Source organism: Heterodontus francisci, chromosome 26 (assembly GCF_036365525.1).
Source record: "Heterodontus francisci isolate sHetFra1 chromosome 26, sHetFra1.hap1, whole genome shotgun sequence".
In the NCBI taxonomy this organism is placed as follows: Eukaryota; Metazoa; Chordata; class Chondrichthyes; order Heterodontiformes; family Heterodontidae; genus Heterodontus; species Heterodontus francisci.
In genome coordinates, this window is record NC_090396.1 from 50,767,150 (window position 1) to 50,781,243 (window position 14,094).

Genomic DNA, 14,094 nt, shown 5'->3' on the forward strand with positions numbered 1-14,094 from the left:
TCATACACGCAGCCCGAGGGGGTTTTACACTGGTTCCAATCTCTCGGGAGGGCCCTTGACTGCAGGTTTTATTTTTATGATCCTAAACTTGACAACTGTCTTCTGACTCATTTGTTCACCCTAAGCAAGCCCAGAACTTTAATGTGGAGTCATCAGTCTGCTTCTTGTGTGTGCTGTGCAAGTGCATGGCAAAATTATACATTTCAACAACAGTAGGGCTGTTAGTGATTAAACTGTAACTAAACTAAGCAGTGGTAAAAATTTAATCTCAGGCAATGGCAACAGTCAACACAAGGAGAAAATCATTCCCAGGAGGTCTAATTCTATTGGAAAATTTTTTAGTGGGAGGTGCAACCCATGTGACTTGTCCATCCCTTGGTTCCTGATTCTTTTTCTGTGGGACTATCCAGGGTTGGAAAACAATATTTTAATGCAGAGCTAATAAGTTTCTAAATGATATGCACGGCAAGTCACAGCCATGTAATATGAAAACAATCTATAAAAATACTTGATGAAGAGGAAATAAAAACAGAATCTTGTTTTTGTCATAAAGAGGAACTTCTAGTCTATCTCATGTCTTGCACAATTTGTTGTATGGAAGAATCACCAATACAGTGTTGAACTATCTCATGCTGCATTGCAGGCTAATAGCAAGGGAGAACTCTGGATTCGTAAACATAACTGAAAGGGCAGTTTTCTGGTTTTGTCACTGAGCAAACGGCGAGGTAAGTACTGTGCCTCAATTTTAACCTCTGCATATCCTGTTCTTGTGGGAAATTATAGAACTTTGCTGAAAACATGTAGAATTTAGTTTCTTTTCAGTTCTTACATTGTATGATTGCTCCTAAATTGAATTTATTATCTATTAATGAGATGCTCTATAATTGACAGGTGGAAACAAAAGAAAAATCAGATACAATTGATACTGTGAACTTGTATTTTATATTCCTTCTCATGAATGCATTCAGCAGCACCATTTAAATACTCCAAATGGTGAGTCGCTAAGCCATTCACATCTGGAACATCTGATGTTTGATTTATAGGGAGTGATTTTAACCTTACCCATCCACCCGAAACAGGACAAGTGAGCAAATAAAATCGTCCATGTCGCTTGCCAGCCAGAAAGCTACCAGGAACCCAACATTCGGAATTTTACGAAAGCAAAATGCTGCAGATGCTGGAAATCTGAAATGAAAACAGAAGTTGCTGGAAATACTCAGCAGGTCTGGTAGCATGCATCTGTAGATTGAGAAACAGAGTTAATGTTTCAGGTTGATGACCTTTCATCAGACCTTTTCTGAATTTTAAGCTTTACCGAGTAAGCTGCAAGAAAGCCGCCCCAAAGCCAGCATGGTCCTTCTTTACATATCTGTGTGGGTTCTGATGATGTCATCGGGACCCAACAGCAATATTAACTTGTGGTCTGAATGTGGAAGCCGCTATGTCTTTGCCACCAGGTGAAGACAGCGGGATGAGGAGCCGGAGCCAGAAGCTGCGTTTTCTTACTTTCTTTGCTGGTCAGGAGGAGCAGTCTCAGACTTAACAAGGAAGGTTTAAGTCTCCCCTGCCACAGACTCCTCTCCACCCTTCTTCATCCCGAATATTTAGCTTATGTCAGTGGGCTGCCTCCAGGTTTCATGAGATTCCGCCACTTCCCCCGGACTTGCTGCGCATTCCAAGCGAGATGTCAGCTAATGGGGTTCAAATAAGGCCCAAAGATTAAAATAATCCAACCTAATTTCTGGAGTGTCGAGTGAGTTTCCAACTCACCTCACTGGATGTGCACATTAACGGACTTCATGTGATGCCATGATCAGTCTTGTCTGAGGTACTCCTGTGGTCAAATAATCTGACGACACAGTCAAAACTGAAATATATAATGACTGCTTGGGCAAGGTACAGGAGGGTAATTGATGCCAGAAGAAGTGTAACTGTAATTTAAATGCTTATGTTCTATGAATTTGTACACTAACTACATGAGGTGCAATTTGCTGCCTGAGCATTGCAATTTTGCATAAAAGGTCCCAGAGAAGGTGGAAATACTGGCTTCTAACTGGACTTGAGCAATAAATCATTTGCCCTGGGTATGGATAATGCAAATATATCTCAGAACTAAAAGATGAAATTGGCAGACCTCAAGAAAGACTAGCCAAAGGACCGTTCCCTAAGATATTTTAAAATGAACAGAAATGCAGTGAAATTTTGGGACTATAATATTTGCTAACCCTCAAATTAGACCTCCATGTTCATGACAGAAAGCCAGTTGCAGCTCAACAATTTTTATTGATAAAATACACAATTTCAGGCCTGGGACTCCTGGTTAGAGCACGGACTTCGTTGGAATCTGGGCACTGATGAATTTCCACCCCTTGTGTTGTTTCATGCGGTTAATTTGAGTACCCGTGCCAATAACTGCTCTTATAACATTCAATTCCATTCCAATCCAGCAAGTGATCTGACTTTTTTTTGAAGAACTTAAGCAGCACAATCCTAATTGCTTTTGACAGAAGTCTACTCTACATATCTCCCCCAAGGGAATCATTCTAATTTCTAGTCTTCCTTGAGGTTTGCCAATTTTGTCTTTTAGTTCTGAGATATATTTGCATTATCCATGCCTAGGGCAAGTGATTTATTGCTCAAATCTGGTTAGAAACCAGTATCTCCACCTTCTCTGGGACCTTTTATGCAAAACTGCAATGCTCAGGCAGCAAATTGCACCTCATGCAGTTAGTGTACAAATTCACAGAATTTGTCACCGGATGTTATCCTCTGCCAAATAGTCTGCCCAATCCACGTGTCTCAAGATTTCAAACATTTGTATCTTATTTGGGTTTTTTTCTGAAATGAAAAACAGTTTCACTATTTGAGATTACCTCAGTTACTCAGTTAAGATTCCTTTCCTCTATCCTGTACATTAGTGCTATTTTAGTCAGTGTGCCCAAAACTGCACACAATATTCTAAATATGGATACACCAATTGAGTTTTAGCATTAAAATCACTTACTCAACTCATAATCTGAAGATAGATCCCAATATCCAATTAACATTCCTGATAACAGCCTCACACTTTTTTATAATTCTAGTTCTCAAGCCAGACCTTTATATTTATGCCTGGAACACATGTGCTCCTTGCAGTTACATCTCAGAATTCCACACTAATCCAGAGGTCCGCATGGAATACCAGAGGTAACGTTTCACACACCAATTCTGCTTTTAAACCATCCCTCAAACACTTAAGGCACCTGGAATTTGTCCATTTTATGGAAAAGCTCAAAGGCAGAGTTAATTATCTCTTCCAGGAACAAGGTCTGATCAATGTATCTGGTAAATGTTTCATGGTCCTGTGCCTGTTGCTTCTTCAGTAGAATGTTTTCACATGTGTACAATGACGGCCAGGATCAAATCTGTAATCTCCTGTTTACAATTGTCACCAGCTACATCGTGTTGTTATTTTACCCTAATGTACCAGAAAAGTACTTGTAGTCATGATGAACAAAAGACCAGAGCCTAGAACTAGCAGAAATTAATTTCATATAAATACGTTAAGAGTTTGTACAATTTGTGTAGTAATAAACCTTAGTTTAATCTCTCAGCTGATATGCGTTTCAGTGCTAGAGCAGGTAGGAAGGTGGGTTTTTTGCAAGTGGCTCACCTCCAAAGTCCCTCCACTGACTGCAAGGCATAATTCAGGACTGTGATGGAATACTCTCCACTTGCTTGGATGGATGCAACTGCAAGAACATTTAAAAACTCAACCCCATCCAGGACAATGCAGTCTGCTTGATCGACATCCCATCTATCAGCTTAAATATTCACTCCCTCTATCATTGGTGTACCTTGGCTGCGATGTATATTATCCACAGGATGCACTGCAGTAACTTGCGAAGACTTCTTCGGCAGTACCTCCAAAACCTTCAGCATCCATCCAACTAGAAGGACAAGGGTAGCAAGTGCATGAGAATACCATCACCTCCAATTTTCCCTGCAATACATCACCATCCTGAGTTGGACATATATCACCATTTTTTCATCATCATTGGTTAATCCTGGAACTTCTTACCTAATAGCACTGTGAGACTACCTTCACCTCATGGACTACAGTGGTTTAAGAAGCAAGCCTACCTCTTGACCAATTCCTGCCTGTGTCCCTTTGTTTTGCAGTATAGTTAGCGCTACACATTTACCTTTTCTATTTAATTTAATGTACTTAATAAGGACTGCTCTCATTGGCTTCTCAAGGCTGAAGTCTGCGGCTCTCTAGTTTATACTTGTAACTCAGTCCTCTAACACTGGGAATTATCCTTACTGTCCTGCCTTCAGGGCTTCTATATTATACACATCTTCCACTAATATGCTAATGCTTCAAAATTCCTCTTTGCTAAATTTACTAATCTGGCCTGATCTGATTTTGAATAAAATTACCTTTTTTTTGGTTTGACTGCACCTGTGGAATGCTGCATGAGTTCATCATTAACAATCTTTAACAAGACATAAAATTTTAGAAATTAGTCAGTGTTTAATTTTCTCTAGCTTTGTGCTCTATTTTTGGAAGGGTGTGAGTGGTCTAGATTTGTGCTAAACACAGGCGAATCATATGTTGCTGCTTTCTCCTGACATTGCACTTGTTCCTCTTTTGCCTACTTTTTTTGCGAAGATTAGAGAAGAAAGGAACCTTAGTTTATCAGTCCTTATGTTTCTTCCCTCTTGTCCATGGGCAGATTTTTGAAAACAAATGACAGCAGATTTGTTTCAAACATTTGTCAAGAGCTACTTTTTTTGTAAATAAAGTCATTGGTAATGGTACTTGGCAATGCTTGTCCCATAGCCTCAAGTTACCCTGCTTCAAGTTCCTTGTCTGTCACAGCCATTGTGAACCTTTTCTTTTTTTTAAATTCATTCATGTGATGTGGGCGTCGCTGGCTAGGCCAGCATTTATTGGCCATCCTAATTGCCCTTGAGAAGGTGGTGGTAAGCTGCCTTCTTGAACCCCTGCAGTCCTTGGGGTGAAGGTACACCTAAGTGCTGTTAAAAAGGGAATTCCAGGATTTTGACCCAGCAACAGTGAAGGAACGACGATGTAGTTCCTAGTCAGATGGTGTGTGGCTTGGAGGGGAACTTGCAGGTGGTGGAGTTCTTATGTGCATCTGCTGCCCTTGTCCTTCTAGGTGGTAGAGGTCGCGGGTTTTGACGGTGATGTCGAAGGAGTCTTGGTAAGTTGCTGCAGTGCATCTGGCACATGGTACACACTGCTGCCAATGTACGTCAGTGGTGAAAGGAGTAAATGTTGAAGGTGAAGAATGGGGTGCCAATCAAGCGGGCTGCTCTGTCCTGGATGGTGTCGAGCTTCTTGAGTGTTGTTGGAGATGCACCCATCCAGGCAAGTGGAGAGTATTCCATCACACTCCTGACTTGTGCCTTGTAGATGGTGGACAGGCATTGCGGAGTTAGGAGGTGAGTTACTCGCCGCAGAAGTCCCAGCCTCTGACCTGCTCTTGTAGCCACAGTACTTATGTGGCTGGTCCAGTTCAGTTTCTGGTCAATGGTAACCCCCAGGATGTTTACAGTGGGGGATTCAGCGATGGTAATGCCATTGAACATCAAGGGGAGATGGTTAGATTCTCTCTTGTTAGCGATGGTCATTGCCTGGCATTTGTGGCACAATTGTTACTTGCCACTTATCAGCCCAAGCCTGGATGTTGTCCAGGTCTTGCTGCATCTGGACACAGGCTGCTTCATTATCTGAGGAGTCATGAATGGTGCTGAACATTGTGCAACCATCAGCAAACATCCCTATTTCTGATCTTATGATGGAGGGAAGGTCATTGATGAAGCAGCTAAAGATGGTTGGGCCTAGGACACTACCCTGAGGAATGCCTGCAGTGATGTCCTGGGACTGATTGGCCTCTAACAACCACAACCATCTTCCTTTGTGCTGCGTATGACTCCAACCAGCGGACAGTTTTCCCCCTGATTCCCATTGACTCCAGTTTTGCTAGGGCTCCGTGATGCCATACTCGGTCAAATGCTGCCTTGATGTCAAGGGCAGTTACTCTCACCTCACCTCTTGAGTTCAGCTCTTTTGTCCATGTTTGGACCAAGACTGTAATGAGGTCAGGAGCTGAGTGGCCCTGGCGCAACCCAAACTGAGCGTCAGTGAGCAGGTTATTGCTGAGCAAGTGCAACTTAATAGCACTGTCGATGATCCCTTCCATCACTTTGTTGATGATCGAGAGTAGACTAGACTGATAGGGCAGTAATTGGCTGTGTTGGATTTTTCCTGCTTTTTGTGTACAGGACATATTCGGTCAATTTTCTACATTGCCGGGTAGATGCCACTGTTGTAGCTGTACTGGAATGGCTTGGCTAGGGGTGGGGCTAGTTCTGGAGCACAAGTCTTCAGTACTATTGCCGGAATGTTATCAGGGTAAAAATGCCTTTGCACTATCCAGTGCCTTCAGTCAATTCTTGATATCACATGGAGTGAATCGGATTGGCTGAAGACTGGCATCTATGATGCTGGAGACCTCAGGAGGAGGCTGAGATGGATCATCTACTCGGCACTTCTGGCTGAAGATGGATGCAAATGCTTCAGCCTTATCTTTTGCACTGATGTGTTGGGCTCCCCATTGTTGAGGATGGGGATATTTGTGGAGCCTCCTCCTCCTTTTAGTTGTTTAGTTGTCCACCACCATTCACGAGTGGGATGTGGCAGGACTTCAGAGCTTAGTTCTGATCCGTTGGTTGTGGGATTGCTTAGCCCTGTCTATCACATGCTGCTTCCACTGTTTGGCTTGCAAGTAGTCCTGTGATGTAGCTTCACCAAGCTGACACCTTTTAGGTATACCTGGTGCTGCTCCTGGCATGCCCTCCTGCACTCTTCATTGAACCAGGTTTGGTCCCCCAGCTTGATGGTAATGGTAGAGTGGGGGATGTGCTGGGCCATGTAGTTAGAGATTGGTTGAATACAATTCTGCTGCTGCTGATGGCCCACAGCACCTCATGGATGCCCAATTTTGAGTTGCTAGAGCTGATCAAAATCTATCCCATTTAGCACGGTGGTAGTGCCGCACAACACGAAGGTGGATATCCTCAATGTGAAGACGGGATTTCCTTTCCACAAGGGCTGTGCGGTGGTCACTCTTACCAATACTGACATGGACAGATACATCTGCAACAGGAAGATTGTTGAGGATGAGGTCAAGTAGGTTTTTCCCTCTTGTTGGTTCCCTCACCACTTGCCACAGACCCAGTTTAGGAGCTTTGTCCTTTAGGACTCGGCCAGCTCTGTCAGTAGTGGTGCTACCAAGCCACTTTTGGTGATGGACATTCTGTGGCCTTGCTACCCTTAGTGCTTCTTCAATTGGTGTTCAACTTGGAGAAACACTGATACATCAGCCAAGGCCGGGGGGCGGTTTCCTTCCCCATGTTTGACCTGATGCTATGAGACTTTATGGGTCCAGAGTCAATATTGAGGACTCCCAGGGCAACTTCCTCCCTCCTGTATACCACTGTGCTGTCACCTCTGGTGGGTCTGTTCTGCTGGTGGGACAGGACATACCCAGGGATGGTGATGGTGGTGTCAGCAACATTGTTTATGAGGTATGATTCCATGAGTATGACTATGTCAGACTGCTGCTTGACTAGTTTGTGAGACAGCTCTCCCAATTTTGGCACAAGCCCCCAAATGTTAGTAAGGAGGACTTTGCAGGGTCGATAGGGTTGGGTTTGCCATTGTTGTTTCCAGTGCCTAGATCGATGCCAGGTAGTCCATCTGGTTTCATTCCTTTTCTTTGTGAAGGTAAGTCGCAAAGAAACAAGCCAAACAATATGACAACATGAATCAGAGTTCAAAAATTATGACAGATTTGACAGAATTTAAAAGAAACCAAATTAACAGCAATAAAAAAACTTCCTTTTAATCACCTGCACTGTTTGCAAATTATAAGCAAAAAAACAAATATTTTGCTGTGTATAGTGTTTGTGTTTTTGTCTAATTAGGTGATATACTCACAATGAACGTGAACTTGTGCAATGTTCAAGTTTCACAGACACTTTGAAATCTTCCAGTGACATAGTGATTTCTCATGTATGTCCAACATAGATATATCTCAGAATCAGCCATTGTCTGCATTCATACAATTTCCGGGTAGGGTTCTCACAGACTGTCTCTTACAATCTTACATGATATCCACGAAAGCATCAATTATTTTAATTTAAATGAACTGAACAGTTTCATGTGACTGCCTTATTAGAACATATTCTAATTACTCAGGTATTTGTAAGTTTGATTTCCTAGCTGCCTGCCACTCTTGATATTGCTTGTCTTGGTCGGATAAATTTCATCAGCACTCAACTCTGCAGCAATATGCAATGCTACATAGAAATGGCAAGATGTTCCATCCAAGGACAAGCTAAAATTGTACTGATCTAATTCACCAGTAGAATCACACATCCTGCTCACTAATCACATACTGCAATTGTATGTCTGCAGTCCATTAAGGAGGATACTCAGGCACTATACTTGATGCTGAGATCTCACAAATCCTCTCCTCTCTTTCTTTGCAATTTTATATCAGTTTTTAATTTATTAATTATATTTCCTAACTTCAAATCTGAAATATTTGCAAAATGGTTTCAAACATGTCATGCCCAGTAAAGACATACCATATTCCTAACTTTTAAGATACGAACTTCATTCAATGTAGACTCTTTGAAATTGACTTTTCCTTTAAAGAAGTGGACAATGTGTTGCAAATATGGCCACTGAAAGTCAGATGACCTGGCCCGTGTATTCAAAAACTGCTTCACTGTCTCGAAAGGACAAAAGAATATATTCCAGACTAAGTGTTATTAACTACCCCGATCCTGAAACCATCAAGAGACATTCCTGAATTGAATGGGTTTCTTCTGAAGCAAAGAAGTTCTGAAGTAGCCATAACAGAATGGTACCCATCCAGACTTCAATAGATAACCATGGATACCACATCCTGGTCCATTGTGTGGTCGCATCAGGGGAGAAGGCCATGTGTCAACTAACAGAAATGCTAATGTGATGGATTTTGACCTTCAAAGGTAGCCCTCTAGAGAAAGAGGGGAGATCACAACACCATCACAGAAGGCAGTCCAGCCAGTGGCTGTGGAAAGAAGTCTAGCTAGGTAAGGAAGGAGCCCAGTTGTTAAATCTAAACTTCAACTTGCTGCAGCAGAGAACTGAAAGTGACCACCACCTCCAGTCTGAAGTCTTAACCACCAGAAATCTACAGCACCTCAACAAGTTCCAGAGTACAAACACCCAGGCCTGCACCTTTAAAATACACTGTCCTCCTTGGAAGATTCAACTGGTTTACTGTGAACCACAAACACCTCACTTTCAACCAGTTACCCTTTTCCTGTCTGTCTATCTATTGTGTATGCTTGTATGAGTGAATGTGTGTGTGAGTGAGGTTGCGACCATTTTGGGAATTGTGTAAAAATAAATAGTGTTTTTTTAACCTACAAGAAAGCCTGTCATTTGTCTGTTTATTTGACCCTGAAAAAGACTCAGGGGCTAACTTATCATTTTAAACAAAACACAATTGCGGTCAGTTGTGAGATGAACAGTGGGAACCCATACTCCTTACCATCTGTCCGTAACAAGCATTTCATATACATGTACAAAATTACCGAAATGTTAGATTTTGTTTCAACTGTACTTTCAGGAACATGGAGAAGTACAGTGGCACATTGAGATGCTGAAAGATGTAATGAGTTTCCAGGTGTAGTTACACATATTCTTCTCCTATTACAATTTGGGAAGCATTTTGTCAGATTGATGACCAATTCCAAGAGGGAAAGGGTCAGGTGAGAGTCTTTTCTTCATTATCTTGCTGCAAGTGCTTGAGTTCTGGTTGGGAGTTGTTGCTTATTCACCTTCCTTTTGTCTTCCTTTCCTGTGAGTTTGTTGGTGTGGTCAAGGCTTATAGGCTTCTGAGAAGTTGGATCAGACTGAGCTCTGGACAAGGACATACATCATCTGTAAAAACTCTACATAGATGATAAAACATTCTGCTATATCTCTTTCTCATATTTTAATTGCAGGATGCTTCACAAAGTAGCACATTCAAACAGATTGGGAGAAGGTATGAGTCCTCAACATCTTAGCCTATGTGCTGCTGAAACCCTCATCCATGCTTTTGTTATCTCCAGGCTCGACTATTCCATTGCTCTTCTGGCTGGCCTCCCATCTGTCATCCTCTATAAACTTGAGCTCATCCAAAACTCTGCTGCCTGTATCCTAACTCACACCAAGTCCCGCTCACTCATCATCCCTCTGACAGCTGATGTACATCGGCTCCCCTCCCTAGTCCACTCATACCTCAACTTTAAAATTCTCATCTTTGTGTTCAAACTCCTACATGACCTCATCCCACCCTATCTCTGTATCCTTCTCCAGCACTACAACTCTCCTTCAACTCTACAGTCCTCGAATTCTGGCTGTTTGTGTCTACCCCAGTACCTTCACCCCACAGTTGGCCGCTGGGATTTCTGACATCTAGGCCCAAAGTTCTGGATTTCCCTCCCCAAACCTCTCCACCTGTCTACCTTTCTCCTCTTCTAAGACTCACCTTAAAACCTATCTATTAATCAAGCTTTTAGTCACATGTCCTAATGTCTTTTTCTTTGGTTGCATGCCAATATTTGTCTGATTTGTCTATGAAGTTTTACTAGATTTAAAGTGCTATGTAAAAGCAAATTGTTGTTGTTGTCTGTTGCTATTGTTACTAAACAGGATTCTTTGTAAATAGTCAAGTTCTTAATTCTGATTGTCTGAAAACAGGATTTTCCCATTTAGATAAAGAAACATCTTGTTATTGAAACTATTTAAAATGATCTATATTGTCAAAATTAACTCAGGCTCACTGTCTTCCATTATCAATACAACTCTCAGGCAGCAAGGACCTAACTTATGCAAAGTTATAACAGCTTTAAGGCAGTCAAACTGTAACAATAAAATATCATCCTTATGGTACACTGAAACATCTGGCCTTTCTAAATTACCAGTGAAGGAATGAGAAGAGTAATTTCTCTTCAAATCATTAAAATCGCATTCAAGCTAGTAATTACTGTGGTGATTAGATAGTTTTCATATCGTTGGAGTTAAAAACAAAAGTCAAATAGTCAGATTTTATCTTCTTGGATAAGCTCAGAAAGAGTCTCATTCATTCATTGACCAGATTAGGCCCGAGACTGACTCAAATGAGGCCCCCATGTGTCATCTCTGAAAATTATTCCTTCACAGAATCTTCTTTAATCTTTTGGGAATTACAGTCTCTCTTTTGGTTAACTGAAAAGTCTGGAAGGCATATGTAGCCTGATGATAAACGTTAAAAGGATGCTGAAGCAGCCTGAAGGTATCTGTCCCAGAGATATATTCACCATGGCAATCAGACAGTGACGATTTTCTTTGAAGTCACCCAGCTGTCCAGCATACTGCTGCACATAGTAGATAACAAAATAGATGGAGGACAGAACTAAATTGAGACAGCAGTGTGCGTTTTACTGTAGGTTGCTCCATTTAAATACTCTGGTTACACAACAGCTGCAAGTTCACCTTGTTTTAAATTTGGACTAGTTTGTTTTAAAAGAGAAAGACTCACATTTATTGAGTGCCTTTTATGACCTCAGGATGTCCCAAAACGCTTTACAGCCAATGAAGTACTTTTGAAGTATAGTTGCTGTTGTAAAGTAGGAACTTGCAACAGCCAATTTGCACACAGCACACTCCCACAAACAGCAATGTGATAATGGCCAGATAATCTGTTTTGGTGATGCTAGGTGAAGTGTGAATATTGTCCCGCACACCAGGGAGAACTCCTCTGCTATTCTTTAAAATAGTGTCTTGGGATCTTTATTGTGCAACTGAGAGGGTAGATGGGGCCTCGATTTAGCATCTCATCCAAAAGACAGCACCTGCCGAAAGCAGTGTCAGTTAATGCTAATTCAAGACTCTGCAGCAGGAATTGACTCAGAGGCAAGAGTGTTACCAACCAAACCAAGTTCAGTTGACAGAGTGGATGTCCAAGGCTATTAGTTCCAAAAATGAGAGCAAAGGTCTGTGTTAAAACTGCCTTAAAATTATGTAGATTACAATCAGACCAGTGTAAATAATCTACCCACAGAACTGGATAGCATGTCTATTATACAGCATCATCCAACCCATTGGTTCAGAGCACAGATGCAAATAAATGTGAGCCTAAAATTATTTATACTAAGTTCCAATGCCATAATTTGCATTGTGTTTGCAAATACATGTATACAAAGTGAATAGGCCTGTATTGTTTATACTGCTGGCTCCTATAGGGTACTTCCACAGGCAGACTTATTATTTATGGTGTATCTACATTTATATGCCATATCAGACTCTGTGGTCTGATTTTCATACAGAGCACACAGCAATAGTGTAGCAATCGCACTGCCTACCCAATGGCACAAGTTAGAGGCTCAAACTATTTTCATAGTTGGGCCTCATTTGAATGGGAATGATCAGCTGCTAGCACTCAATGAACACTGGCACGCAGGTCACCAATTCAGTTGGCGGGAGGTGGTGAGGATGAAATCAAAGTAGGGTGGGAAATGTTTAAGGGCGAGGGAGGCAATCCAGGGTGGGGTACAGAGCGACTAGCAGGGTGTGGGAAGATTTTTGCAGGCCAGCTGGTGCATCGTGCTCCTACTGGCCACAGGCAAATCAATGCCAAAGTTTTTGTTCTGAGTACTTGAGAGTAGGTTCCCTTCTGCAAAGAAACTTGAAACACAACTCAATGCCAAAATCTGGAGATTGCTGAAGTAACAGTTTATAAAGAGTTCTGTAGTAAAGCAACAATGGCCAAATGTGATTAGTTATGTGGAGTTTAGGAAAAAACTTGGGATCAGTTCAACTGAATAACACTGTGGGAAAGCTACCCTGTGCTGGCATGATGATGTAAAGCATTTACCAAATGACTCACTGCCCAAAATAATGTAATAGGACATGGAATACAGAGGAAGGTCATGCAAAATATTTCACAGATAATATCAAAGAAAAAAATAACTTGGAAAGACTGAAAATTTGGAAGTAATAGAAAGAATGTTAAAGTAAAAACAGGAAGTTGCATGTCAGGGCTCTATAAAAGTTCTGCTAGCTCAAATAAAACAAACTGAGTGTTTGGCTTTGCTTCCCAAAGTTTACAGTAATTCATTCTCTCTGCCTCACATGTAATGGTGGGGTAGAGTAGAATACTTATTTAATTTTAAATGCTGTAATTTTAGAAAAGATAAATGTAAATATTATTACTCTCTTAAGTTTAGTAAAGGCATCATTGTATTGGTGCTGTGTGCTAGTTAGTGTAGAGAAAATCACAGCTGAATTGCATTAAAGAACCACCCACATGCACTGTATGGCCAATTACCTTCTGATTCCTTCCATAACAATTTTGCAACATATCGTTACAAATGACACAGCTAGCATTTTTCAGTTAATTCAAAGAAGCAGCATTAAAACAACTGGCCAGGTTGAGATCCTAACTAAAAATGCTTTAGAAACAAATGAAGTAAGAAATCACCAGATATACAAATCTGTTGCATTTAAGTATATATTGTGAAAGGTGCATAATATTAAAAAGTTGAGGAATTCTTGATCACTTTATACAGTTAAAATAAGTTAATATTCCTATTTCATTTTTTTCTAACAGTTGCTTTAAGGATTCAGTAGTGTTGGAGCTTTGGATTATATGTTCAAGATACTTTGTGCCATCTGCCAGACCTTTCATCTTGGATTTTATTTTCAACTTTTCTCTGGTTTTCCTTGCGTTCCCTTCCTTTCCTGAAGCCTGTACTGTGAGGACTAGTTAACAGCAGCAATCATCCCACCGAAAGCTATTTCTGTCTTCGCCCAATAGCGCACTTGACCCGTTCCAGTAGGAAATCATCAAGTGATCAAGCACAGATTCCCCAGCAGATGTTTCAACTGTACTGCCTACTATCACTCAGGATCAGGCTCCATGGAGACAAAAGGTGCCTTCCTTGGTCCTGGTTCATGACACCATTAAGACAGTCATGAAGATCAACGGAGCTCAGTTA

General features: G+C 41.3%; 1 protein-coding gene across 2 annotated transcripts in view; it reads left to right on the plus strand.

The window, feature by feature from the left end:
* Window positions 1–394: 394 nt before the first annotated feature.
* bahcc1b (BAH domain and coiled-coil containing 1b) overlaps window positions 395–14,094 on the plus strand; it is a 476,710-nt gene continuing 463,010 nt past the window's right edge. The window contains exons 1-2 of one of the 2 annotated variants that reach the window (XM_068058204.1): window positions 395–725; window positions 9,699–9,840. The gene's annotated coding sequence lies outside the window, so the exon portion shown is untranslated. The remainder of the gene's footprint in view (window positions 726–9,698; window positions 9,841–14,094) is intronic. The other variant, XM_068058206.1, reaches the window with a different exon arrangement.